The sequence below is a fragment of the Bos indicus x Bos taurus genome, chromosome 4 (assembly GCF_003369695.1).
Source record: "Bos indicus x Bos taurus breed Angus x Brahman F1 hybrid chromosome 4, Bos_hybrid_MaternalHap_v2.0, whole genome shotgun sequence".
In the NCBI taxonomy this organism is placed as follows: Eukaryota; Metazoa; Chordata; class Mammalia; order Artiodactyla; family Bovidae; genus Bos; species Bos indicus x Bos taurus.
In genome coordinates, this window is record NC_040079.1 from 8,267,956 (window position 1) to 8,293,893 (window position 25,938).

The 25,938-nt window shown below is 45.5% G+C and overlaps 1 protein-coding gene across 3 annotated transcripts in view; it reads right to left on the reverse strand.

Annotated features, from left to right (window-relative positions):
- The window catches only part of CNTNAP2 (contactin associated protein like 2), a 2,326,438-nt gene that overhangs the window by 141,816 nt on the left and 2,158,684 nt on the right, over window positions 1-25,938 (reverse strand). The window lies entirely within an intron of this gene.

Here is a 25,938-nt window from a genome sequence, read left to right on the forward strand (position 1 = left end):
GTACGAAATGGCACCGCACTCCAGTATTCTTGGCTGCGAAATCCCACGGACAAAGGAGTGTGGCGGGCTACAGGCCTGGGGCCACAGGGAGTCAGACAGGACTGAGTGGGCAAGCACGCAAGAATATGTACATTCAAATGCTGAGATATCCGGGTCACAGTTTTCTTGCTTGTCCAAACGAGGGTGATTTCTCCTTCCTGCCACAGTGCAGGGACATCAGAGCCTGGAGGGGGCAAAGACACCGTTACTCTGGCAGAGCTGACCTTTCAGAGTGGAGCTGGGTTGGCAACAGAGGGAGTTAAAAACAAAGCAGATGGGAAGAGCTTACAGACAATGGCTGTCACACGTCTGATTATGCTTCCCACGCAAAAGTGTGAACACCGCTGTCCCAGAATCCTTTGTGCCCTAACTGGCGATTCTTGCCTTAGCTGAACTTTTACAGCCCAAACATTCTAGCTGTTTCTCCAACTGTGAGCTCTTAGAACTTTCTGTGTTCCTTGTAACCACCTGGGGAAAAAGAAATCTCTTTTGTACCCTTTTGTTTTTCTGAAGTGAGTTTAATACCTGCTCAGGAGAGCATAAAGTAAGGTGTGGGTTAGAAGGAAACACTTTTGTCCTCCTATCCAGCAGGTCCTTCCTGTGGGAACTGCGTACAGTAGCTACGTGCTGGGGCACGAACTTCCGAAACTAGACTCGCTAGAGGTGGGTCAGCATGGGCAAAGCTGCAGGGTGCAGGCCTGCTTGGGGGGCGAGGAGCAGGGGGAGGAGAGGCAGGCCGGAAGTGTGGGGAGGGGACCAATCTCACTGGCCAGGAGGAGGACTGGCCGCTTTGAGGAATGATGGTTAATTATTAATGACCATCTACACTGGAATCTTGAGACTGCTTACTCGAAACCTAGAGCTTATTGAATATTCAAGATTAAGAGTCCAAGAGTCATCGCAGCTTAGGAATCTGGAGAGTTCTGACCTGCAGGACTGGTACTGTGAGTTTTTTTTTTGTGCCTGGGTATCTGGTAGCACTGTGATAAAAGTCTAAAAAAGCATGATTAAAGCCAACATTGGCATGTTCGACTACAATTTTGCAAAGTTTGCTATGATTTCAAGTGTTTCATTAATAAAACACATGTTCTGGCCAGAGAACCTTAAATATTAATATTTTTATACTTTATTGTTTCCCTGGGGCAGAGGCGACTATCAGTTCAGTCGCTCAGTCGTGTCCAGCTCTTTGCGACCTCATGGACTGCAGCATGCCAGGCCTCCCTGTCCATCACCAACTCCCGGAGTTTACTCAAACTCATGTCCATTGAGTCAGTGATGCCATCCAATCATCTCATCCTCTGTCGTCCCCTTCTCCTCCTGCCTTCAATCTTTCCCAGCACCAGGGTCTTTTCAAATGAGTCAGTTCTTCACATCAGGTGGCCAAAGTATTGGAGTTTCAGCTTCAGCATCAGTCCTTCCAATGAACATTCAGGACTGATCTCCTTTAGGATGGACTGGCTGGATCTCCTTGCAGTCCAAGGGACTCTCAAGAGTCTTCTCCAACACGACATTCAAAAGCATCAATTCTTCAGCACTCCGCTTTCTTTAGAGTCCAACCCTCACATCCATACATGACTCCTGGTAAAACCATAGCTTTGACGAGACAGATCTTTGTTGGCAAAGTAAGGTAACAGCTTTTTGATATGCTGTCTAGGTTAGTCCCTGTTGCTAAAGAGCAACTAACTGCTTTGGCGCCATCTGGTGGCACACATGGGGAACTGCTATGGTCCCTCCATCCACTTAGTACCTGTTGTTAGGGAACTTGGGGTTGCCGAGGGGAAGGGATAGTTAGGGAGTTTGCAGAGGTCATGTACACACTGCTATATTCAAAATGGATAACCAACAAGGACCTATTGTGTAGCACAGGGAACTCTACACAATGTTATGTGGCGCCTGCATGGGAGGGGGGTTTGGGGGAGAATGGATACATGTATATGTATGGCTGAGTCCCTTCCCCGTTCAGGAGAAACTACCACAACATTGTTAATCAGCTATGCCCCAATACAAAATTAAAATTTAGTTTGAAACAAACAAACAAAAAAAGGCTTCCTGAAATAGTTACATCATAACAGTATGTAGTAATCACTATGCTACCCTATATAGTACTTGACAGAGTCGGCTTTTGGCACATTTTATATTATTTTTACCCAGCTCATGTAAAATAAAATTGCTAGTTTGTCTCCATAGATTACTTTCATCTCTTCCCCTTCCTTCATATATACAGCTGATGACTTGAACCCAAAGCTAAAATTTACCTATATTATATTAAAATTTATTTCTTTTGCTTGGAAGGATACAGACTACTCAGAAGTTTTTGAATCTTGATTGTGCCATCAGTGATTCTGCCTGGCGTTGGTTTATCTATAAATACCACTAACACCCTTGAGTCTTAATTCATTAATGAAGCGATTAATGAAAATACATTGGGCAGGAATCTCAGAGGGCAGTGATCTATCATTCTGATCCAAATCACTTTTTAGTTAAGAAAATCTTTTGTAACAACCGAGTCGGAAAATATGACAACCGCTGAAGATACACGGGAAGGCTTTAACGTTTATGGAGATTAAACTCCTCGTGTCTGCGGCAGTTCTGTGATGGAAGAGGACCACAGGAGGAGAGCTAAGAGGGAAGAGGAGTCCGCTCGAGTTTTCCTCGCCGCTCGTCTCTCTCTCACTCTCCGTCCTGCTTTGTACCCAGAAGGAAGGGTGTGGGAGGAAAGGATGAGGTGACGTGGCGGGGACGGTGGGAAAGGGAACAGCAGCTCTGGGACCTGCGGATGCGACCAAATTAGGGATCCTGGACTCTGGGGCGATGAGCTGTGGGATGCAGGTGGCTCTAGAAGCTGGAAAAGGCAAGGAAAGGGATTCTCCTCTCCGAGCTTCGGGGCAACCAGCCCAGTCAGCAGCAGGCCATCCACTCAGTAACGCTAACTGGCCTCCAGAACCGTAAGGCAATCCCTCAGGGTTACCCTAAATCCGCAGTAAATTGTTACAGCAGCAACAGAAAACCAATCCCCGGAATTAAAAGAAGAGCTTGTGACATTAAAACCAGGCCCGAACAGCGCCCTCTCCTGGCTTGCTTCTCAGACAACCACGCTAGTTCTGTTCCTGTCTTCCTGCCTCCCAGACAGAGATTGTTAATAAGATCGATTTCTGAGCTGCCCTGGCTTTTTGAGAGCATCCAGCCCTGCTTTCCGGAATCCTCCCCACATGAGCCCTGTTCCCAAAATAAGCTCTCCCTGCCTCTCTCCCAGTGACACCCCCATGGAGGTACCTGGGATGTGAGTCTCTTTGTGTCGGTAATCAATTTGTTGCCTCCTTTCAGTATATGCTCTATGATTAACGTGAGTTCCTTTAATTTCCTTTAAAGTGAGCAAAATATTAAACTTTTCTGGTTGAGGGCTCTGGAAGAAAAGCTACGACCAACCTAGACAGCGTACTAAAAAGCAGAGATATTACTTTGCCGACAAGGGTCCTTCTAGTCAAAGCTATGGTTTGTCCAGTAGTCATGTATGGATGTGAGAGCTGGACCATAAAGAATGCTGAATGCTGAAGAATTGATGCTTTCTAACTGTGGTGCTGGAGAAGACTCTTGAGAGTCCCTTGGACAGCAAGGAGATCAAACCAGTCAATCCTAAAGGAAATCAACCCTGAATATTCATTGGGAGGACTGATGCTGAAGTTCCAATACTTTGGCCACCTGATGTGAAGAGATGACTCATTGGGAAAGACCCTAATCCTGGGAAAGACTGGGGGCAGGAGGAGAAGGGGACAGAGGATGAGATGGTTGGATGGCATCACCGACTCAATGGACATGAGTCTGAGCAAGCTCAGGGAGGTAGTGAAGGACAGGGAAGCCTGGCAAGTCCATGGGGTCTCAAAGAGTCGGACGCGACTGAGTGACAGAATAACAAAGGGGGCCCTGGAGGGAAGAAAGGGCTTCTGGAAATTTCCAGTGCTGGCTTGAGGGTGGGGAGGTCTGCCTAGGGCCTGAGGTCTGCCTGAGCCTCAGACCCAGAGTGTGATCCTCCTGTGACCCTATGGCCTGGTACCCATCTGTTTCCCCTGGAAACCAGAGCCCCTGTGAGCCCTGTGTGGGCTGCGTGCTCTGAGGCCTCCTGCCTCCAATCTCACACATGCTCACACGTGTGCACACTCCTCCAACTCCACAGAGTGGCCTTTTGGTGGCTCAGCAACCCCAGACCAGCTCCAGCCTTGCCAAGCCAGAGCTTCTCTGCTCTCTGGGGTGCGGGGGGGAGACACGCACGCACGTGGTTTCTGTTTGAACCCAGGCCCACGTACTGAGCCGCTACTCTGTGCAGGGCTTTGTGCTGGGCTTTTCATGTCCTTATGTCATCTAACAGACATGACAAAAAGCATCTCAACTCAGAAAAGGAGTTGGCTAGCCGGACTGATAGGCTAACCCGGCTACACCTGGGTAACCACAAAGGCGACCTGTGAGTGACAGGCTCCTGAAACAGCCCCCGTGGCTCAACCGGGGAAGGAAGAGCTCAGCTACATTTTAAGTATTTACATTATAGGAGAGAATGCGTTAAATCAGATAAGGCAAGTACAGCTCAACCTGCAGAGCCTGAGAACACATCATATTAATACCGGTTCCCTCATGTTACCAGGTGGCTGCCACTCTGCCAGGGAACCCTGGCGCACTTGTCATGGTCAAGTGCGATCAGTTCAAGGCAATTTCTTCGGGGTCCAAGCGAGCTATTTCGCTGTACATTTAGCTGATGGTCATCTCACCGGCAGTTAAGAGGCAATGAGAGCTTGTGTAATAGAGGCGCATCAAAATTAAAGGCTGTGACATCATGTGCCCCAGGACACCCTTAAGGGGACACTCACTTGTGCGACATTTACCGTCACTGTGACTCGGGCTGGGGCTCCAGCCTCACACACTGAGTTCAGAGCTTTCGTGTCATCCAGGTATGATTTTGTGATTTCAGTTCACTGCCATTTTAAGCCACAGTTTGTCTTGGCAGAGTGGGAGGGGATTTCCTCACCCCGTTTGTGATTTGGGGGTGAAATGGAGGAGGTGGGGAAGGAGGAGGGAAGAAAGGCTGAGCTACAGTACGGTCACCTCTAGCCATCCGAGGGCCCGGCTCCCTGTATGGAGACACGCAGAAGGGACACGAAGCATCGCCCTGAGGACACGGAGAGTCAGTGACCCGCTCCAGGTCACAGACCGGAAGTGGCGAGGTCAGCCGTGAACCGATGTTAAACTCACAAGGAATGTTCTTTTCCAGAGACGGTTAAGGGTTGGGAAATAAAGTCTTTAAGAGACAGACCTTCCTTTCCTGTACATGTGCACAGGTTTCCTTTCAGAGTTATCAGGAGTTTTCATTTACGGCTTGATAAGCAATTTTAAAATGAGGAGCATTTACATACTTACTACTATTGCCATCATGCCTTCATTATTATGGAAATGTAGTCAGTACAATATATTTTGCCTCATAAGGTCTAGTGTGACTGAAATCCTGTGGTATTGATGCAATTAAAAGAATTAATGAGCCCATTAGGTGGCTTATTTTTATATAAAAAATTTCTCAAAACAGTAAAAAGAAGAAAAAAAAAGTGCTTTCAAATGTTAATCTACTTTCCTTGGCCTAACACTCCACCTACTGGAAAAACAGTGAATACTATTTAAAGCACGAAGTATTTAAAAAAGAAAACTGACTTTGTATTAATAAATCTGTATAATATTTATAAATATCAAAGGATAAGAGGAGAAATTCTCATTTCACAATTGATATAGCATTTTCAAAACAGCTAATTTCTAGGACTTTTATAGCAGGAAGTTCCCAAATACTTTATAATTTAAAAAAAAAAATCTCATCAGAGCATATTTAGGATTTTCAGGTTTGTCTTTTGACTTGTATATGAGAATTCAGATGATAACGATAAAGCATTAAAAATCAACATCTGAACCACTATCTAGTAATTACATTTCTGATTTCCTTCTCAGAGATCCAGTGTGAGAACAGCTCATGGTTTTAATATGCTTTTACATTTAAAATCACTTTAATAGCCATCAAAATTAATGATTACACACAGCGAGTGGTTTAGCTAATAATTAACACAATTAGCATCCGTTAAATCATTTCAAAGACGTATTTTCCTGAAAAGCTCAAGGCAAAACACATTTTTGATAAACTGTAAAATGACTTTCTGGGAATAAGGAAGAACAAATCAGTGGGTGCAAAAAGTCAGGGGGAAGGCAAAGAAGAGTGAAAAATTAAAAGTTGGGGACGGTCAGTTCTGAAAATAGGGATTCCAGATACAAAGCTCCCCAAATCATATAACATGATGGCTCAAATTTCTACTCGTCAAACAAAAAAGTAAAGAAATACAAGTGAGAACAATTATAAGAAATAATGTCGACATGACGAATACAACCGGGGCATTTTCTATCTCAGTCTTTATTGGCTTCTGCCGTCTTGGTTTGACCAGCATGTGTTTTCAGGAGTCGGTTGTTTAAATTTAGATCCTGGCAAATCCCTGAGTGTGTTGTGTGGGGGAAGTTTTCACGAAGCCAGCAATAAACTCGATGTGTTAGAACAGTCTGTCTGGGGCACGTACGGACAGGGAAACCATTGTAGGCTGGTGTGTGTGATGGTATGGCTGTCCCATTGTTTGTCTGCTGAGGCTGGGATTGGGGGTGGCTTCTCTGATGGTCAGGTTCTCGGGTGGGGGGGCCCTGGCTGTGACTGATCCAGATACAGGGACTGTCTTTGAAGATGAGCCCCTCGTGGACGTTCACAATCAGATCTTCAGAGTGAGCTTGAAGGCTGGCTTCAGCAGGCGTCTGCCAGCCTGCACTCCTGAGAAGGCTACACCTGTGCAGCCCTGGGCCACCTGGGTGGGCATGGATGACTGTCACAGGGTGACCCGACTGCTCCGGGGCTTGTGTGTGGGAGGAGGCATGTGTGTCTCTGTTGGTCACTCTTTGGAACTCCATGGGCTGTAGACCCCCAGGCTCCTCTGTCTGTGGAATTCTCCAGGCCAGAATACTGGAGTGGACAGCCATTCCCTTCTCCAGGGGATCTTCCTGACCCAGAGATCAAACCCTGGTCTCCTGCACTGCAGGCAGATTCTTTACCATCTGAGGCACCAGGGAAGAGGCAAAACCTTTGGCATGACCCTCAAATTCCTCCCCTGATTGTATCTCCTTCTAGGCACGTCTTTAAGTAAATGACATGACTCCTCATACCTCTTAACGCCACATAAGGGCTTTCGAGCGATTCTGCTGTCCGGCTACCCTGTGGAGTGAAGCTGAAGATGTGCCCAAGGAGGTGCTTACAGCTGGGAAAACCTCTTGCTACGTTTCAGTTGGGGAGGGATAAATTAGGAGCTTGGGCTCAGCAGATACACAGAGCACTAGGAAGGCAGGAAGACATGGGGACGACAGAGGATGAGAGGGTTGGATGGCATCACCGACTCGATGGACATGAGTCTGAGCAAGCTCCGGGAGTTGGTGATGGACAGGGAGGCCTGGCGTGCTGCAGTCCATGAGGTCGCAAAGAGTCAGACACGAGTGAGTGACTAAACTGAACTGATGTAAAAAATAGATAATCAGCAAGGTCCTACTGCATAGCACAGGGAACTATAGTCAGTATCTTGTAATAATCAAGGAAAAGAATCTGAGAAAGAATATGTATATATATATAAATATCCTTTGGAGAAGGCGATGGCACCCCACTCCAGTACTCTTGCCTGGAAAATCCCATGGACGGAGGAGCCTGGTAGGCTGCAGTCCATGAGGTCGCTAAGAGTCGAACACGACTAAGGACTTCACTTTCACTTTTCACTTTCATGCACTGGAGAAGGAAATGGCAACCCACTCCAGTGTTCTTGCCTGGAGAATCCCAGGGACAGGGGAGCCTGGTAGGCTACCGTCTATGGGGTCACACAGAGTTGGACATGACTGAAGTGACTTAGCATAGCATAGCATAAGTATCCTTGCAACTAACACAACACTGTAAATCAACTCTACTTCAGTTAAAGGCAAAAAGAGTACATTCCTCACAACTGGTGATGTCAGGAGGGACAGGGATGATTCTAAGTTGGGTCAGAGGTTGATTCAATGGCCCATAAAGACCATTCTGATTCTAAAACTATTCTAAGCAAATATTACTACTGAAGTTTGCAGTTTACATTGCTGTTTATAAGGAAGAACTGGAAGCGGTTTGTGACAATCATTTTTTTTTTTCTCGTATCCAGGGAAGGATGCAGAAAAGGATAGCATCCTAATCAGATCTCTGGTGCCCAGGCAGTGCTAGTGTTAAAGAACCGGCCTGCCAATGCAGGAGATGTAAGAGACATGGGTTCGACCTCTGGGTCAGGAAGATCCCCTGGAGGAGGGCATGGCAATCCACTCTAGTATTCTTGCCTGGAGAATCCCATGGATGGAGGAGACTGGAGGGCCGCAGTTCATGGGGTCACAAAGAGTCGGAGGTGACTGGAGCAACTTAGCGCACATACTCAGATCTGGGGAAACTGAGGCACCAAGAGGTTTGTGTCTGACCCAAGTCCATGGAGTCAGTGACAGCTATTTGACTTAATACACATGACTGTGTGCAGGCCACCAGGCTAAGGGTCATTAGAAAGAACATTTCCTGGCTCCAAGCAGGTCTAGGACTTTAGAGCATGATCCGGTGCTGGTTATTTTTAAAGAGATGAACCTGCAATTTTGATCACAGTCACTCCCCTAACCCTAAAAGCTAATGGCATTCCTGAATAAATGGCATTCATCGATCAATGGTTCTTCTCTAGATGATGTTTAAAATACTGAGAAAATTTAAATGTTTCATGTCTAATCAGACTAAGGTTAGGGCTCTGCAGTTCTAAACCTATTTAATGAAATGCTTTTTCTTCCTTGTTGGCTGGCCTTCTAGGTTTGCTCATGTGCTTGTGGAACGATCCTCATATGTAGGCGTTTAAGTTAAGCAACTCTGGGAGCCTTTACTTTATTGATCTTTCTAAGGCACTGGCTTCAGTATTTAAACGAGTTTGAGTTTGTTTCTTTAATGGTCTTTCAATAAAGCTTAGGTTGACCTGGCTCCCTCTGCAATCATGACATGGTAATGGCAGAAAAAGACTAATAATAAACATGAACTCATTTTGTGTGGTTGAAAAGGTTACATTTCTATTGATTTTTAACTGTAAAATAAAGTCCTGGATATTAAGAAAGCTCAGCAAACACATTCTTTTTCATACAGAGGCTCTGTCTATATTACTTTGCCAGTAGTTTTCGGCCGCAATAACAACAGTCCAAAAAATTGGCAGTTATCAGAGGACTGATAAACACATCCTTTAAATCCTGTCCCAGGTGACAGCGTATAAAGGTGTATCAAAGAGATCGTTAAACACAGAGTGACCTCAGAATGTGGGGTGAAAGCCACGGGTCTCACGGCTCGGTGTGATGGCCAGTTCTGCTGACTTTACAGAAAGCAGGAAAGCTCTGCTCCCTGGAAACACTCGTCTTTTAAGGCTATGTTTGGAGCCTGTTGCAAGAAGTGGAGTGTGGGGAGGGGTGGAAGGATATAGCAGAGGTGGTGGCAGATAGGAAAGACTAGGAGAAATGAGGTTAAGGAATGTAAGGGGAGCTTTCACTTCTGCGAGCCAGCTGGGTGGGTGCATGTGTGTGTATGTCAAAGTTGTGACAAAATGGACCAAACAACCCTCCACCTGGGAGCCTGTTAGATTTAGCTTTGGACTTGGAGGCTGTTTTCAAATCTGCTCCAGAACAGGGCTGGGAGGATCTGTGGATCTTGAACCTCTCGGTAACCTCACACCCACTCGGTACTCCGCCCAGTTCCAGCTCTTTATTAATATTTTAGAGAAGGTTTGGACCTTGACATGTCAACATGGGCTCCGTTGACAATCTTGGGAAGAAAGAATACGTGGCTGAGAGGACTTGGCAGGAGGAAAAGTGCCAAGAATATCTCCCCAAGATTGGGTCCTCTACTTGCTCCTCTTCTCTATCATCAGTATCAGCAGTATAGCATCTAACATTTCTTGAAAGTCAACTCCAGGTCAGATCCCACCTTAGGTACGTTGCATATATTGTAGCCCAGTCGGCAAAGAATCTGCCTGCAGTGCAGGAGACCCGGGTTCCATCCCTGGCTTGGGAAGATACCCTGGAGAAGGAAATGGCAACCCACTCCAGTATCCTTGTCTGGAAAATCTCATAGACAGAGGAGCCTGGTGGGCTGCAGTCCATGGGGTCGCAAAGAGTTGGGCACGACTGAGCGACTAACGCTTACATATTACTTCACTGAATCTGCAAGCAAGCCAGTGGACACAGATTCTCCGTTGCCCCATTTTACAGTTGCAGAAACCAAGGCCCTGGGAGATTAAGTGATGTTACCTATAAGGACACATAGCTCCTGAGAGGCATAAGCCAGGGGTCTGGGGGCCTGCAGGGTCTGGGCTTCTCCACCGTGTCTGCTTGGACCCTGTGCAGCTGCAAAGCTGGGCTGGCAGGGTGCCCACAGCAGCTGCACAAAAACACTCCTGGGAACGAGCGGAGGGCAGGGGCATTCCCGCCTCACCTCTATGCGGGGTCCTTCTCGGCTTCGTCTTGCTGCCTCTCCTTCTGTGGGTCTCCTGAGTTACACGACGCACCTCTGGCTGCAGGACAGGTTTTCAGAGACGATCTCAACATTGGAGGTCGGAGGCTGCAGCAATCTGCCCGCCCCTTCTCCGCTGGCACCGCGGCCCACTTGTGGTCTCGGGCTTTGAGGTGAAGCACACGGCATGGGTAGAGGCTACGAGGTCGGCTGTCCACACCCCGCCATCATTCTCACCGGGGAGGTGTGGGCTCAGTTTTCTGTCTGTCCTCCAGGTTAACCTCTGCTGGCGGCCTGCCTGAGGATGCTGGGAGGGGTGGTCTTTTATGTCCACTTCCTGTTTGTTGTTTTGCTTTTTTTTTGGGTCACGCTGTGCAGCATGAGGGATCTTGGTTCCCTGACCAGGGTTTGAACCCACGCCCCCCTGCATTGGGAGCACAGAATCTTAACCACTGGACCACCAGGGAAGTCCCCTCCGCTTCCTTTCTGATGCTCTTTCTCCGTCTTCACTTTTGAACAACTGGCTCAGACCCTTGCATCCACCCGGGGAAGTTTTTTTTTAATTACCATTTCCCTTCCAGCATTCAGATCACATTTCCTCGTCTCAAAGCTGTTAGAGTGAGGCTAATTCTTTTAGGTCTCAGGCGATGTCAGGGAAGAATGCAAATCAAATGCACCTTAGGAAGCAGAAAGGACCTGTGTGCTCTCAAATGCAGCCTGTGGGCTCAGAATCCATTACTGATGACCACGGTTTGTTCATTTATCCAGTCACTCAGCAAACCGTTCTTGAGGCTCCAGTGCCCAGGGCTCAGGAACAGAGCTGTGAGAAGAAGAGGTGGGAGCAAACCCCCTGGGCTGTACCTTTGAACTTGGAGTCAAGTTCTCATTTACATAAGCGACCCCAAGCCTCATGGCCATCCAAGTATCTCCCATTAGATGCAAATGACCCATGTTACAACTCCTGACTCTTGATGTTGTTGTCCAGTCGCTAAGTCATGTCTGACTCTTGCGACCCCATGGACTGCAGTATGCCAGGCTTTCCTGTCCATCACCAACTCCCGGAGTTTACTCAAACTCATGTCCATTGAGTCGATGATGCCATCTAACCATCTCATCCTCTGTCGTCCCCTTCTCCTCCTGCCCCCAATCCCTCCCAGCATCAGGGTCTTTTCCAATGTGTCAGCTCTTCGCATCAGGTGGCCAAAGTATTGCAGTTTCAGCTTCAGCATCAGTCCTTCCGATGTATAGTCAGTGTTGATTTCCTTTAGGATTGACGGGTTTGATCTCCTTGCAGTCCAAGGGGCTCTCAAGAGTTGTTCAGCACCACAGTTTGAAAGCATCAGTTCTCCGGCACTCAGCCTTCTTTCATTAGATGGGTGTTTTTAGAAACCTCACCTGAGCTAGTTTCACAAGAAGTTTTCGCTTCCCCACGTTCAGCACTGGTTCTGGCTAATGACCGCTAGAGGGCATTTCAGCATCAGCTCCGGACCCGCTCCCCGCCACCCATCCATCAATATCCTCCTGCTCAGTGTCAGGGCTGACTTTTCCCTTTACTGAACAGAAGGGCAGCGTGCCATCCTTCAAACCTCAGACTGCATGTGGAGACACACTTATTCTTCGGAGAGGAGACACATTCACGTGGGACAGGAACCTGCTTTCAGTTACTTGTGCTCGGGAAACACCTCTCTGCCCATCGCGCTAAAAAATAGCTTCGAGAATTACCATCTCTGAGAGTGATTTTTGTGCACCGCAGGTGGATATGAGGATATAATGCCTCACAGATTGGGCTTCAGTTTTCATGCCCGACAAAATAGAAATCTGGGAACCTTATCTTCTTTCTTGAGAGATGATTTATGAACTTAATGTGCTTCGGGGGGAAAAATGAACTCTCCAACCTTGGGCTTATAAGCTTTGGCTGCCTTCTGGAGGAGGAAAGTGAGAACTGACATCTCACACCCTAAACTGGATCCGAAATTGCATTGCAGCTGCTTTCCCAACTGAGCAGTGTGAGAAATGTAAAGCGAAGGAAACACATTTTTCTGTAGTGCAGGAATGGAGGTCCTGTCCGGCCCCAGAACTCATTATTCATTTGCAGATGAAATTGCTTCAGAAAATAAATGAAAAACTTGCAGGTGTTGACATATTCATTAGGTCTTTTTCTGTTTCAGATCAGATGAGTTTGATGGGTTGAACGTATTTTTTTCTTTGGTTCCTCTCTGTAAATTTTATGATTTGCAGAGGAGCAAATATTGGATCCCTGTGGTAAAAAATAAGTCCGATAATGTGGTCCTCGGGCCCCTCGTGGGAATGGTAAGGAGCAGTTTGAGTGTCTTCCTAAGTCTGCTCTGGTCCGTTCCTTCTGCCCCAGGATGCTCAGTTTCCCCCTCTGCTGCGCTTCTTCAGCATGAGTTCATACTTCCGCATTGATGTCCATGTGATGGCTGGTCTCCTCCATCGGACTGTGGCTCCGGGAAGCTCCGGTCATACTACCTGCCAAGAACACACGAGGTGCTGGGGACTGGCTCCCTGGGTTGAACAGAAAATCGATGGAACCTTGGTCCTGAAGGCCCTGTTGATAACGATCTGACAGCTGCTCTCTTGCTTTTTTGCTTTTAAAAAAGAGAAGCGGTTTGGGAAGGAAGGGAAGTAGCATCTATTGGGCCATAGAATATGCTAGATATTTTCATTTAATACACACACACAAGTCCCATTAAAATAGGCGGCCTTATTCCTATTCTACATATAAGTAAACAGAGAGTTAGGTAACTTGCCAGATAATACATTTGGGAAGAGGAGGAGTCTATCAATTAGGGTGTTTCAGAATGTCTTAGTAATGACTTCTGAATTTAACAATCCCAATCCGTGGGGGTCTTTGTTTAGACCCAGAGCATCCTCAAAGAGAAATCTTGCTTCATGAACTAAGGTCTTATTACTAGCCCAGACTGCTGACCCTCTCTTCTTCTGGATTCCTTGTCTATGATTTACACGCTGACTGGGAGCCAACTTGTTAACAAGTCTCTTCCAGAGGAGAAATAGGTGAGATGAGCTTCTATCATCTGAACTAAAGGAAATCAACCCTGAATATTCACTGGAAGGACTGATGCTAAAGCTGAAGCTCCAATACTTTGGCCACCTGATGTGAAGAGCTGACTCATTGGAAAAGACCCTGATGCTGGGAAAGAGTGAGGGCAGGAGGAGAAGGGGACAACAGAGGATGGGATGATTAGACTGCATCACCGACTCAATGGACATCAGTCTGAACAAACTCCAGGAGATAGTGAAGGACAGGGGAGCCTGGCATGCTGCAGTCCATAGGGTCCCAAACAGCTGGACACGACTTAGCGACTGAACAACAACAAATGCATTAATATATCAAGTGTGTATATATAATTTTTTGTTTCTCTCAAAATATGAACTCCTTGAGGATAAAATATACATTTTGTCATTCTCCTCTGCTCCATCAACTCATCAAAATCTACCTGGATTTCTTGCATGTAAGAGGTTCATAGCATATATTTGTTCTTCTCAATGTATACTCAGTGAAGCTGATTCCATTTTAATTGCACTTCATAAGTAGCCTTATGGGGTGGTATTGATGACCATCTGATCATCAATAACTGATAACTGATTTTACCCAAGTCAGGATTAATGGATGGTTGCTGTTTGGAGTTTCCCATCATGCCATGGGCTGAGCGATGGACAAGGGTAAGAGATAATGTCAAGCAGATATCATTGTGTTAAATTCTTAGTGATCCTCATATAGTTTTAATATAGGAAAATTGCACTGTTAATGGAACATGGACATGCCAGGACCATGTTGAGAATGTTTTATCTGAAGCCAGATCTTCATCACACATCTCAACTGCACATCTCGAAATTGTGCCCTTATATTGTGGGTGCCCAGACCACTAAGCATAGAGACGGTCTTGGTGTAAAGGCTGGTCAGAACACATGGCAGGGGGAGGAATCCTTGGCACTGATGATTGCGTATCTTGTTTCTCTTTTTTGGAGACACTTCATCAAATATCCTACTTTCTGTTCAGAATTAAACATAGAAAACAGAAAACTAAAATACCCTTCAACAGGCCAAGCGCCCAGCCCGATCTCAAACCAAAATGACCTCGAACACAAAGTTAATGAGGTCATGAGGTTTTTGATGTGTGTCTTGCTTGTGAATAGGTTTATCTGGACACATGGAAGTATTGAAAACAAAACAGAATGAACTCTAATACAGACCAAACTGATGGGCCAGTTTCCAACAGACATCCCTGTCTGTTCCCTTCTCAGGTATCTTCTATAGAATTAAACCAGTGTAAGAGCTCCCCTGGTGGCTCAGGGGTAAAGAATATGCCTGCCAAGCAGGAGATGCAGGTTTGATCCCATGGTTGGGAAAATGCCCTGGAGAAGAAAATGGCAACCTACTCCAGTGTTCTTGCCTGGGAAATCCCATGGACAGAGGAGCCTGGTGGGCTACAGTCCATGGGTAAAAGACACAAACACAGCTCAGCAAGTAAAAATCAACAACAGCGATATGAGAAATGAATAAAACATTGACTGATGTCCTCCACAGAATCAAACATCTGAGTCAGTCTTCCACGAAAGCAGAAAGTGAAGCAGGAATACACTTGCCGAGAACCCCAACAGAGAGCCCGTTCCGTGGGTCAGCCAGAGCACGGGGAGGGAAGGATTGGAGACTCCAAAGGGCTCATCACTATTCCTACAACCTCCTCCCTTCTGTCAAACCCACTTTGAGTGCACAACCTAGGCGGTGAGCTCATCGTCCAAGTAGAGAAACACTAAATTAGCCAAAGGGAAGACGTTACAGACAGTGTAATTTCAGAGCAGGGCCTTAGACTAGTGAGGTCAACTTTCTTTATTTGTTCTGACATCCCTGAAAAGATTTAATGCATCCCAACAGCGTTGTTTTCTTTCATAAAGACTTGAACAACCTCTGATATTAAAATTTTTCAGTTGTGTTTACAGCAATACACTTTTTTAATATTGTTCTTTATTGGCAGAAAGTTTGAGGGTAATAAAGACACACATTTTTAAATAATTCATCTGAGTTTTGGCATCTAATTTCAGGCCAGGCTCCACAGTAGCACAGGAAAGAAGGACACTCAAACGAAAGTACCGGAGGTTTTGTCCACGCTTCCTGAAGAACTGATGGGGAACTTTCCAAGTGGCACACACACAGGCCTGAGAGTAGGGCCACTTACTTCTTTTTCACTTAGAAAAGTGATTCTAAGTGATTTTGACATCCAGCAAATCTCAATAGGCTTTTCTTTTATTTCTTTTAAAAAAATATGTTTTTCCCCTAGTACATTATCTTTTTCTAAGAAGACTCTCATATAATTTGGTATCTCAAAAAATGACTATACCTTTTCATCAATTGCAGCAGGCTACATATTTTGTATCTTGTTTAGCACACACACTACTGATGCTTTGTTTTAAAGGTTCCATGTCATTAGCTTTTTTTAAACACTGAGGTCAGGTTGCATGCACTTGTCTACACCTTCCATTTGTCCCCTAGCAACACTTTGTAGAAACTGTGCTGAGTCAGTTTTCCAAAGTAGGTGGATATATTTGAGGAAGGGTCCTCTGTTGTCTGTGACCAGGCCACCTAATCCACAGTCAGTTTAATCACTAGTTAAATTAGAGTGTTTAGGGTCTGGGCATGGGAATCAGGCAGATCTAGGTTTGGACCTCAACTCGACCCCTTGCTGACCTTTCTACGTCTCTGTTTCATCGTCTATAAAATGGGAATAATGGTACTTATCTCACAGGAACGTGATTTACATCAAGTGCAGCCTGTAAAGCACGAAGACAGACTGGTACACTCAAGAAATGTTAATTGTCTTTACAACTACGACTAACACTATCAGTGTTATTACTATTGCCTTAATAGGCTTTTCCTGTGGCGGGTTGAGGAGGAATTCCTGGCATCTTTATTAATATTCATGAGAAAAGATACTTGCACCAAATCATCTTTATAAGCAGATCCAGCAATTTCTTAAAGATTTTTTTTTAAATATGGACCTTTTTTATTAAGTCCTTATTGAATTTGTTACAACATTACCTCTGTTTTATGTTTTGGCTTTTTTGGCTGCGAGGCATGTGGGGTCTTAGTGCCCCAACCAGGGATTGAACCTGAGCTCCCTCATTAGAAGATGAAGTCTTAACCACTGGACCACCATGGGAGTCCCCCAGCAGTTTCTAAAGAGCTTGCTCTATCAGCCTCTCGTCCTGGAGCTCCTACAGGCACGTTTCACCCCCCAGCTGCAGGTGGCGCCCTCTGAGCCACGTGGGAGGCTGTCTTATCACCTCCTGGGTTGTTCTCTGCACCTTCCCGTCTTTAAACACAACCCTGGTCCAAAGAGTTTATCAGACAAATGTGCTTCTCCCCATCTCCCACCACGACCCTAACTGACTTCAAACACTAACTCCCCCCAATGATTTATTTTTACTTAAAACTCTTAAAAACTTTCAAAAGTTTATAAGGCAAGCTGAGAGGGGTGAGCTTGGGACTCTTGATGGCTCTCAAAAGCAACAAAGAGGCAATGGGGTGAGCGGTGACCAGCCCCGGCGGCAGGGAGGGGTGGGGGGTCTGGTTATATGGGTTCTAGATAGGAGTTTGTCTGTCGCAAGCACTGGGATCTAACTGGTCACCTGGATGTCCTCTATCTGAGTCTTCCCATCCTTCTAGTGGGCTAATAGTACCAGAGGCTCCCAACTCATAAGGCTGAGCATCCCAAACAAAGATATATATGGATATATTGAACATCGCATAACATGATGACTCAGGCCCTTCTAGTACAGACAGAATTTCTCCTGGCTTGAGGAAGTTACTTGAAACAGCTTACAACTGAACAGTTCTCCACATCCCAAAAGTGGTGCCCTCATCAGTGTTTCATGTTAATTAACATATATGGCTCCCCTGTAAGTCCATAATTGAATTACTTCTCATTTTCTGCCATTAAAATCTCTCCGACAATTTTCATGGAAATCTGTTTTATATCATTTTGACCCACAAAAAGCCAAACCTAGTTAGTATATACAACTTGATGAGTCTGGAGTTAAGTATATGCCCATGAACCCATCACCACAATCTATGAATTTCTTTTGTTACAGTAGCTAATAGAACCCCAACGAATACACAAATGAGCACTTTGAAGCAGAGTACTGACATAACAGAAACCTAAAATTTGTAGCATATCCTGGGGTATGGATATTAGGGGCTAGAAAGATGGACAATAAAGATATGCAATAAAATGCTTTATAAAGCTGTCCCCTCACGTGACCCGGAAGACAGACTTAGCCTGTGCCCTGCGGATTTCGGGAAAGTGCTTGGAAAGAGCCAGAATGGTCACAGTAATGGCTTGCTTCTTGCTGCCCATGTCAAGAAAGAGATGAGTTCAGAAAAAACTGACCGGTGTCCAAACATCTATGCGAGGGATAGAGAAAAGTTCAAAACTTTACTGCCTCACACCAGAGAATAAGGAATAAAACTGCAAAAAGCTTTGACTAATGAAGGCACAGTTAGATTTTCCAGCTCAGCAAACTAATTCAGCCCCACGGGCGAAGTTAAAATTAAAAGTCTTTGTCCCCCACATAAGCCTTTTGTTTCACATGGCCACGGCCTTCAGAGAGAGGCATGGTTCTGGGGAAGTGAGTAATTATGTTGGTCCAAGAAGCATGCCTAGGAAAGAATGTAGGGTTATCTACTGGTATGAGAAACTGACCAGAAGTGGATAGGTCAGAAGCCAACTCAGGCTTTGAAGGAATGATATAGGCAAAGAAGCCACTGGTCTGGTCTGCAGAGGCTTGTGAGTATAAAACAACTCTCCGAGCAACTGACATCTGCAGGAAATGGTCCCTGGAAGCCCTAGGAATGATTATCATTGTCGTTCATGGCCAAGGGCGGCCACAGGGGGTCCTCAGAGTGTCTGCGTGCGTGCCAAGTCCCTTCAGTCTTGTCTGACTCTTGGCAACTCTATGGACTGTAGCCCACCAGGCTCCTCTGTCCATGGGATTCTCCAGGCAAGAATACTGGAGTGGGTCGCCACACCTTCTCCAGGGGTTCTTCCTGACCCAGGGATTGAACCCGTGTCTCTCACGTTTCCTGCACTGGCAGGCGGGCTCTTTACCACTAGCGCCACCTGGGAAGCCCTGTACCTGTGCTTAGTGGCTCAGCCGTGTCCGACTCTGCGACCCCATGGACTGTAGCCCGCCCTGCTCCTCTGTCCATGGGGATTCTCCAGGCCAGGATAGTGGAGAGGGTTGCCGTTTCCTTCTCCAGGGGATCTTCTCAACCAGGGATTGAACCTGGGTCTCCTGCACTGTGGCTGGATCCTTTACCAAGTGAGCTACCAGGGAAGCCCTAGTAAACGCTATCTAGCGTGGTTACAGAGCACAGGACTTTCCTCTTTAAAAAATATATCTGACATAAGGTAGACTGTCACTGGGTTAAGCCACTGACATTTTCGGTTGTTACAGCAACTGGCGTGATCCTGGCGTCTGTGTCTTTTTCTTGATCCCTGGAGTTTAGAATGCACTGTGTGTTGCTATTGTTCGTAAATTCTGACCATTTTTTAGGATTCATATTCAATATACAACTCAATTAGCAATTGACGCAACAGTTTTTATACAATTTTGTTGAAGTTACAATTAATAGTGGGTAAGAAATTGATCATACTGAAGAGATGGAATTCAGTGACTTGGAGGAATATTTGTTTTGAAGACCCCTGAAGAAAACAGCTGAAGTCATGTTGTTCATGGTATAACAGTCTGGGGGCCTGGTCATCATTTGTTTCTGGGGATTTAGAGTTTTGTTTTTTTTTTAAAGAAAGTCCTTATTTTACTTGTAGCAAATCTGTTAGCTTCTCCTTAGAAAAGACAGGAGGGCCCTCCAGTTAGATGGAAGCCAAAATGATACATCTTACCATCTGTTCATTTGATTTTTAGAGAAAATGGACTCAGAGACCACAGCCCTGAACCCTCCATTGTATAACCTCTAGAAACCCTCACATATGTGAGGTTAATTCAAAGATGTGGTTAATTCATTTTTCTTTTGACCTAATTTTACCCTTGGATTAGGCCAGGATATCAGAAAACCGTGTCATCTGGGCCCTTGTCCTCTTCATTTCCCATCTACCTTACTGACTGCAGACTTGTTTGGGCTGAAATCCATTTTTAAATGATGCTTGGCTTTCCCAAGGAAATGCTACATCAAGCAGGTTTGTGAAAAACACATTTGTTGCAGAAACCCTGCTGAAGGGCCCTGTGCACCACGTCTCTAGGGATCCATTATATAACAGAGGGGACGAAGGGCCTTCAGCTATCAGTGTTTTGTTAAAAATCTGAAGAAATGTAGCAAAATGCCAACATTTTTAATGTCTGGATGGTGGGTCTGTAGGTGTATGTTTTATTATTCTCTGTGCTTTTGTGTATTTTTGAAGTATTTAGTAATGAGAACAACATCACGCAGTTTCTAACTGGCCAGAGATATCCACTTCCAAAATGTTACGACCACCCTCCTAGACATTTCTCTAGTAAGTGATTCAGGTAAGAGCACATGGAAGCCGTAAGGTGTGATAGACTTAGGTTCATCTAGGCTTTTGCCACTCACTGCTTCCTGACCTTGGGTGATCTACAGCACACTCGGAGCGGCAGTTTCCCCATCTGTAAAATGGGTACATTCCTCATAAGCCTCTTGTGAAGACTCAGTGAGCGAATGTGTGCCAAGTGCTAGCACATTGCCTGGACCACTGTCATCACCAGTAAACACGAACTACCATCATGCACGTGATGTTGCCAAGTGAACCGTGCTATGGGCAGCTTGCTATGCCAGTAAATACAATCCATAGTAGACAAGAAAAGAAAAGGATGATAGAGTAAGAAAAATTTCAATTCTCTACAAGAACTGGTACATTTTGCTCTTATGGGCTGTGGACTTCTGGCCACCAGAAGTCCAAACTTATACACATGGATAAGACCTGACCTGGGTGACTGTATTATGCTCCTTCCTTGTCTTGGGGCCCTACTTTTTGTGACTTGCTTTAATCCTCAGTTTCATTTAGTTCTTGTTGTGCTTAGTGGCTCAGTCATGTCTGACTCTTTTTGACCCTTGGGCCGTAGCCCATCAGGCTTCTCTGTTTAGGTGTCATTTTCTCCTCCCTGGGGAATCTCCCCGACCTAGTAATCGAACCCACGTGTCCTGTGTCTCCAGCATTGCAGGCAGATTCTTTACCTGTAGGTACTCCCTATAAGAGTGCTGCACTCAATACGCCAGCAAATTTGGAAAACTCTGCGGTGGCCACAGGACTGGAAAGGTCAGTTTTCATTCCAACCCCAAAGAAAGGCAATGCCAAAGAATGCTCAAACTACCACACAATTGCACTCATCTCACACGCTAGTAAAGTGATGCTCAAAATTCTCCAAACTTCAACAGTATGTGAACCAAGAACTTCCAGATGTTCAATCTGGATTTAGAAAAGGCAGAGGAACCAGAGATCAAATCGCCAAAATCCCTGGATCACAGAAAAAGCAATAGAGTTCCAGAAAAACATCTACTTCTACTTTATTGACTATGCCAAAGCCTTCGACTGTGTGGAGCACAACAAACTATGGAAAATTCTTCAAGAGATGGGAAAACCAGACTGCCTGATCTGTCTTTTGAGAAATCAGTATACAGGTCAAGAAACAACGGTTAGAACTGGACATGGAACAACGGACTGGTTCCAAATTGGGAAAGGAATATGTCAAAGCCATATATTGTCACCATGCTTATTTAACTTATATGCAGAGTACATCATGAGAAATGCCATGCTGGATGAAGCACAAGCTGGAATCAAGATTGCCGGGAGAAATATCAATAATCTCAGGTATGCAGATAACACCACCCTTATGGCAGAAAGTGAAGACAAACTGAAGAGCCTCCTGATGAAAGTGAAAAAGCTGGCTTGAATCTGAACATTAAAAAAACTAAGATCATGGCATCTGGTCCCATCACTTCATGGCAAATAGATGGGGAAACAATGGAAACAGTGGGAGACTTTGTTTTCTTGGGCTCCAAAATCACTTCAGATGGTGCCTGCAGCCATGAAATAAAAGACGCTTGCTCCTTGGAAGAAAAGCTATGACAGACTGAGACAGCATCTTAAAAAAGCAGAGACATTACTTTGCCAACAAAGGTCCATCTAGTCAAAGAATATGGTTTTTCCAGTAGTCATGTACAGATGTGAGAGTAGGCTGAGTGCTAAAGAAGGCTGAGTGCTAAAGAATTGACACTTTTGAACTGTGGTGTTAGAGAAGACTCTTGAGAGTCCCTTGGACTGCAAGAAGATCAAACCAGTTAATCCTAAAGGAAATCAGTCCTAAATATTCATTGGAAGGACTGATGCTGAAGCTGAAACTCCAATACTTTGGTCACCTGATGCGAAGAACTGACTCATTGGAAAAGACCCTGATGCTGGGAAAGATTGAGGGCAGGAGGAGAAGAGGACAACAGAGGATGAGATGGTTGGATGGCATCACTGACTTGATGGACATGAGTTTGAACAAGCTCTGGAGTTGGTGATGGACAGGGAAGCCTGGCGTGCTGCAGTCCATGGGGTCGTAAAGAGTTGGACACAACTGAATGACTGAACTGAACTCCTTATAAATCACCTTAGATACCCTGTGCAATGTGGTTGGGATGAAAGGAAGGAATGAAGAAGGAAGGGAGAAGCCAGAGATGGCAGGCAGGAAGGAAAGTAAGAAGAAAGGATTCGCAGCACAAGACTTTGAAGTCATTCCTTGTAAGGTTCAGTTCTTCGATGCGTGTTAACTGGCACATATTTTCATCAGATACAACGCTTTGTTCAGGTGCTCTCTACCTGCTCAGGGTTTGTTTTACATCTGACTGGCATCAAGCCTTTAGCTGTTATCACTGGGGCGACTGTGAGTTTTTGTAAACGACGCCACTTGAGGGTTGTCACGGGCTCTGGTTCACGTTGCTGTCTGCTAACTCCGAGAGTCAGTTCTTCATTATCTATGTGGAGATTGGGCACTTTGTTTTTTGGCAGCAAATGTTTCATCCAAGGTCAATTTCCCTCAAGTGCTCAGCACCATTTCAGACAGTGTGTGCTCAGGGAATGCAAATTAATTTAATGTTAGCTTTAGCCAAACCCAGCTAGGAAAGCCAACCTGCTTTTAAAAACACTATAAACGTTGATAAACATCATCTAAATTATATGATGTTTGTATATGTAGAAACATAAAATTTCACCCTAATCCCAAAGGCGTCATTCCACAGCATTTTAAATTCATCTTAGGCTTATTTTTGCTCTTTGATTAGAAGTACATTTTAATTCAAAATTATTTACGTATATTTGTCGTTATATTTTATTGTAACTGGGGGTTATCAGAATAGATGGAGGATACATGTGTTTTTTTTTAAAGTCACTCGGTCATGTCTGACTCTTTGTGAGCCCATGGACTATACAGTCTATGGAATTCTCCAGGCCAAAATACTGGAATGGGTAGCCTTTCCCTTCTCCAGGGGATCTTCCCAACCCAGGGACCAAACCGGATATGTGTTTTACATTTTTGTTCAATTATAAAAATGCAACACACATTTGTAATAAGAAATGAGGAAATATAGAAAACTCTAGAGGAAATGAAATTATTTATAATCCTTTACACAGAAATAATCACGATTAACATTTCATTATATTGTTCTCCATGCATTCTTGAGGTTGTAGGAGTTCTCAAGATGGATTTGTAGATTGTTCCCAGGAAAAAGAAAATTGGAGTATTTTTGGGGGGTTCTAAAGGTACACCTGGAGTTATGTCCACACTCAACAGGCTCCCTTGCCTGAAAGAAAGCAGGCTGTGGACCCAGGGAGCCCACCAGATCCGCTGGTCTGAAAGGAGGCGCCGTGTGCTTTCTTCCTCCACTGTATCCACCTCTGCTTTCCATCCAGGCTGAGAAAGACCAGAGCCCTCCAGACCATGAAGTCTGTTCAGGCTGGATTCAAGTGGGTGACGGCATCTGGCTTTCTAAGTATGTCCAGAAATCTCAGGGCGATTGCACTCCATTGTGTGACAGAATTGAGGCGGGCAGGGCTTTCCAACCCCCTGGGCACAATTTCTGTGGCTGAATTTGCTCCATGTCTTTTTTCTTTTTTAAAAAAAGATTTATTTTTTTTTTTTTGGCTGTGCTGGGTCTTCATTGCTGTGTGGGCTTTTCCTCTAGTTGTAGCGACCAAGGGCTCCTCTCTAGTTGCAGCGAGCTGGCTTCCCATTGCAGTGACTTCTCTTGCTGCAGATCATGGGCTCTAGGGTGTGTGCACTTCTGTAGCTGCGGCTCCCCGGCTCTAGAGCACAAGCGAAATAGTTGTGTATCACAGGCTTAGTTGCTTCGAGGCACGTGGGATCTTCCTGGATCAGGGGTTGAACCCGTGTCTCCTGCATTGGCAGGCAGATTCTTTACCACTGAGCCACCAGGGAAGCCCTGTTCCATGTCTTTTAGAATGCTTCCTGCTTCTGTCTTCTTTACTACAAAGCGTTATGTGGCCAGTGTTTTTCATCCTCATCCACATCTTCCTTTTCCTGGAGCTCTAGTCCTGTTCCTTGGAGGACTCTCCCCCAAATTCCCCACTCTGATCATGAGGTCTGATTGTGGGCCATCAGTCACTGCACCCCGCTCCCCAAGATAGAGTGAGTGTGGGACCCCAGACCGGCCAACCAGAGACTTCCCCTGGGTTTTAAAATGAGAACTGAGACTCTAGGACCTTCCTTCCGACAGCAAAACTGGGAAGACACGTGCCCAGGACTTCAGTATCTGGGTCCATTACATCTGGAAGATGGAGCCTTCCAGAGAAGAGTTAATCCAGTTGTTAGACGGAGGTGGGCAAGCAGAGATGAAGTACGGAGAGAGAGAGAGGCAAGAGCAGAGAGGTGCTCACTGGAGGCCTAGTCTTTGTTTGAATCCTCCAGGTCTTCTGGATTCTGTTTCAAAGTTGTGATTTTCCTCTTCTTTCCTGTCTTTTTATAACCTACCCTAGGAATTTCCCCTACAAATGAATTCTGAGTTGGTTTTCTGTCATTTGCAACCAGAAGAACCCAGAGCAATAGAAGCAGACCCCACCTCCCTCCGGCCCTCCTCAGTGCCCTGGACTCTGCAGGCCTCTGGCTCCTGTATTGTCTGGACTTCTCGGCCTCTCCCTGCCTTAAAATCTCCAAGTCCTTAAAATAGTCCATCCTTCTCCCCTTCTTCAGGGCAATCTCTGATTCACTGCAGCAGATAGCAGCTCTGATTTAGCTGATATCTGTTCTTCAAGAGTTTCTGGTTGGTTCCAAAGATTTCCCAGTTGGTGGAACTTGCCAGAAGGGAGGCCTTCTTGACCTACTTTGCTTCAGACTCTCATTTGGGGAATTGTACCCAGAAATGGAATTATTTAGCTTATCACCTGGACTCTCCTCTCCCACTCACCCCACCCTCATCTTTGCTGAAGTTCCTCAACCCACAGGGCTCAGCCCCAACACACGAGGCATTTTCTTGCAAAATTCCACAGGGGAATCAGCTGTCTTCCATGACACTGTCCTTCAAGCTGACTGCTGAGCTTTTTTAACTTTTAATATTATTTTGCAGTGGCGAAATGGCAAGAGAATCACTTTCTTTGAGAGGGGTGACAGATGGCATAGTTTAAACTAAGTGAATGAGTCTAATCAAAATCCAGTAAACACAATGTTGGTAGATGGTATTAAAACATTTGTATCCTATAATGGTATAAACCATACTAACCCTGAACTTGCTGTCTCTTCTGAATCAGACTTGAGTTTGTGGTGAAGGATGGGGGCAGTTTACTCTGTAAGTAATCTGTAGCACCTCTCGTGTGTGAAGAACTGCGCTGGGCTCAGCGACTGTCCGTCACTAAGAGAGAACCTTATTTACACTCCATCTGATTGACTGCACAATAAGCTGCTTCTGCACGTTGTCATTTTCCTAGGAAAGGCCTCTCCTGAAAACGCTCTCTAGCATTTCCTGCTAAAGGCCAAGTGTAAACTCCATATCGAGTTATGAATTTGACATTCACCAGGGCTCAAAAAGAGATGGGGCCTGTGCTGATTCTTTGCAACCTGAACTTCCCACGGCAACGAGCTGAATCCGAATGAGGTCGGAGAGGCTGCTGAGCCCCTGCCAAAAGGCACTCCGCTCGGCTGACAAAACAGCATCCCCCTGCCGTTCTTCTTCCTGACAGGTATCTATTTTGAACTCCTTCTAGAGAACGCAGTGACAGTTCCAGCCTTGATCTTTGGCTCAGTTCCCGGGG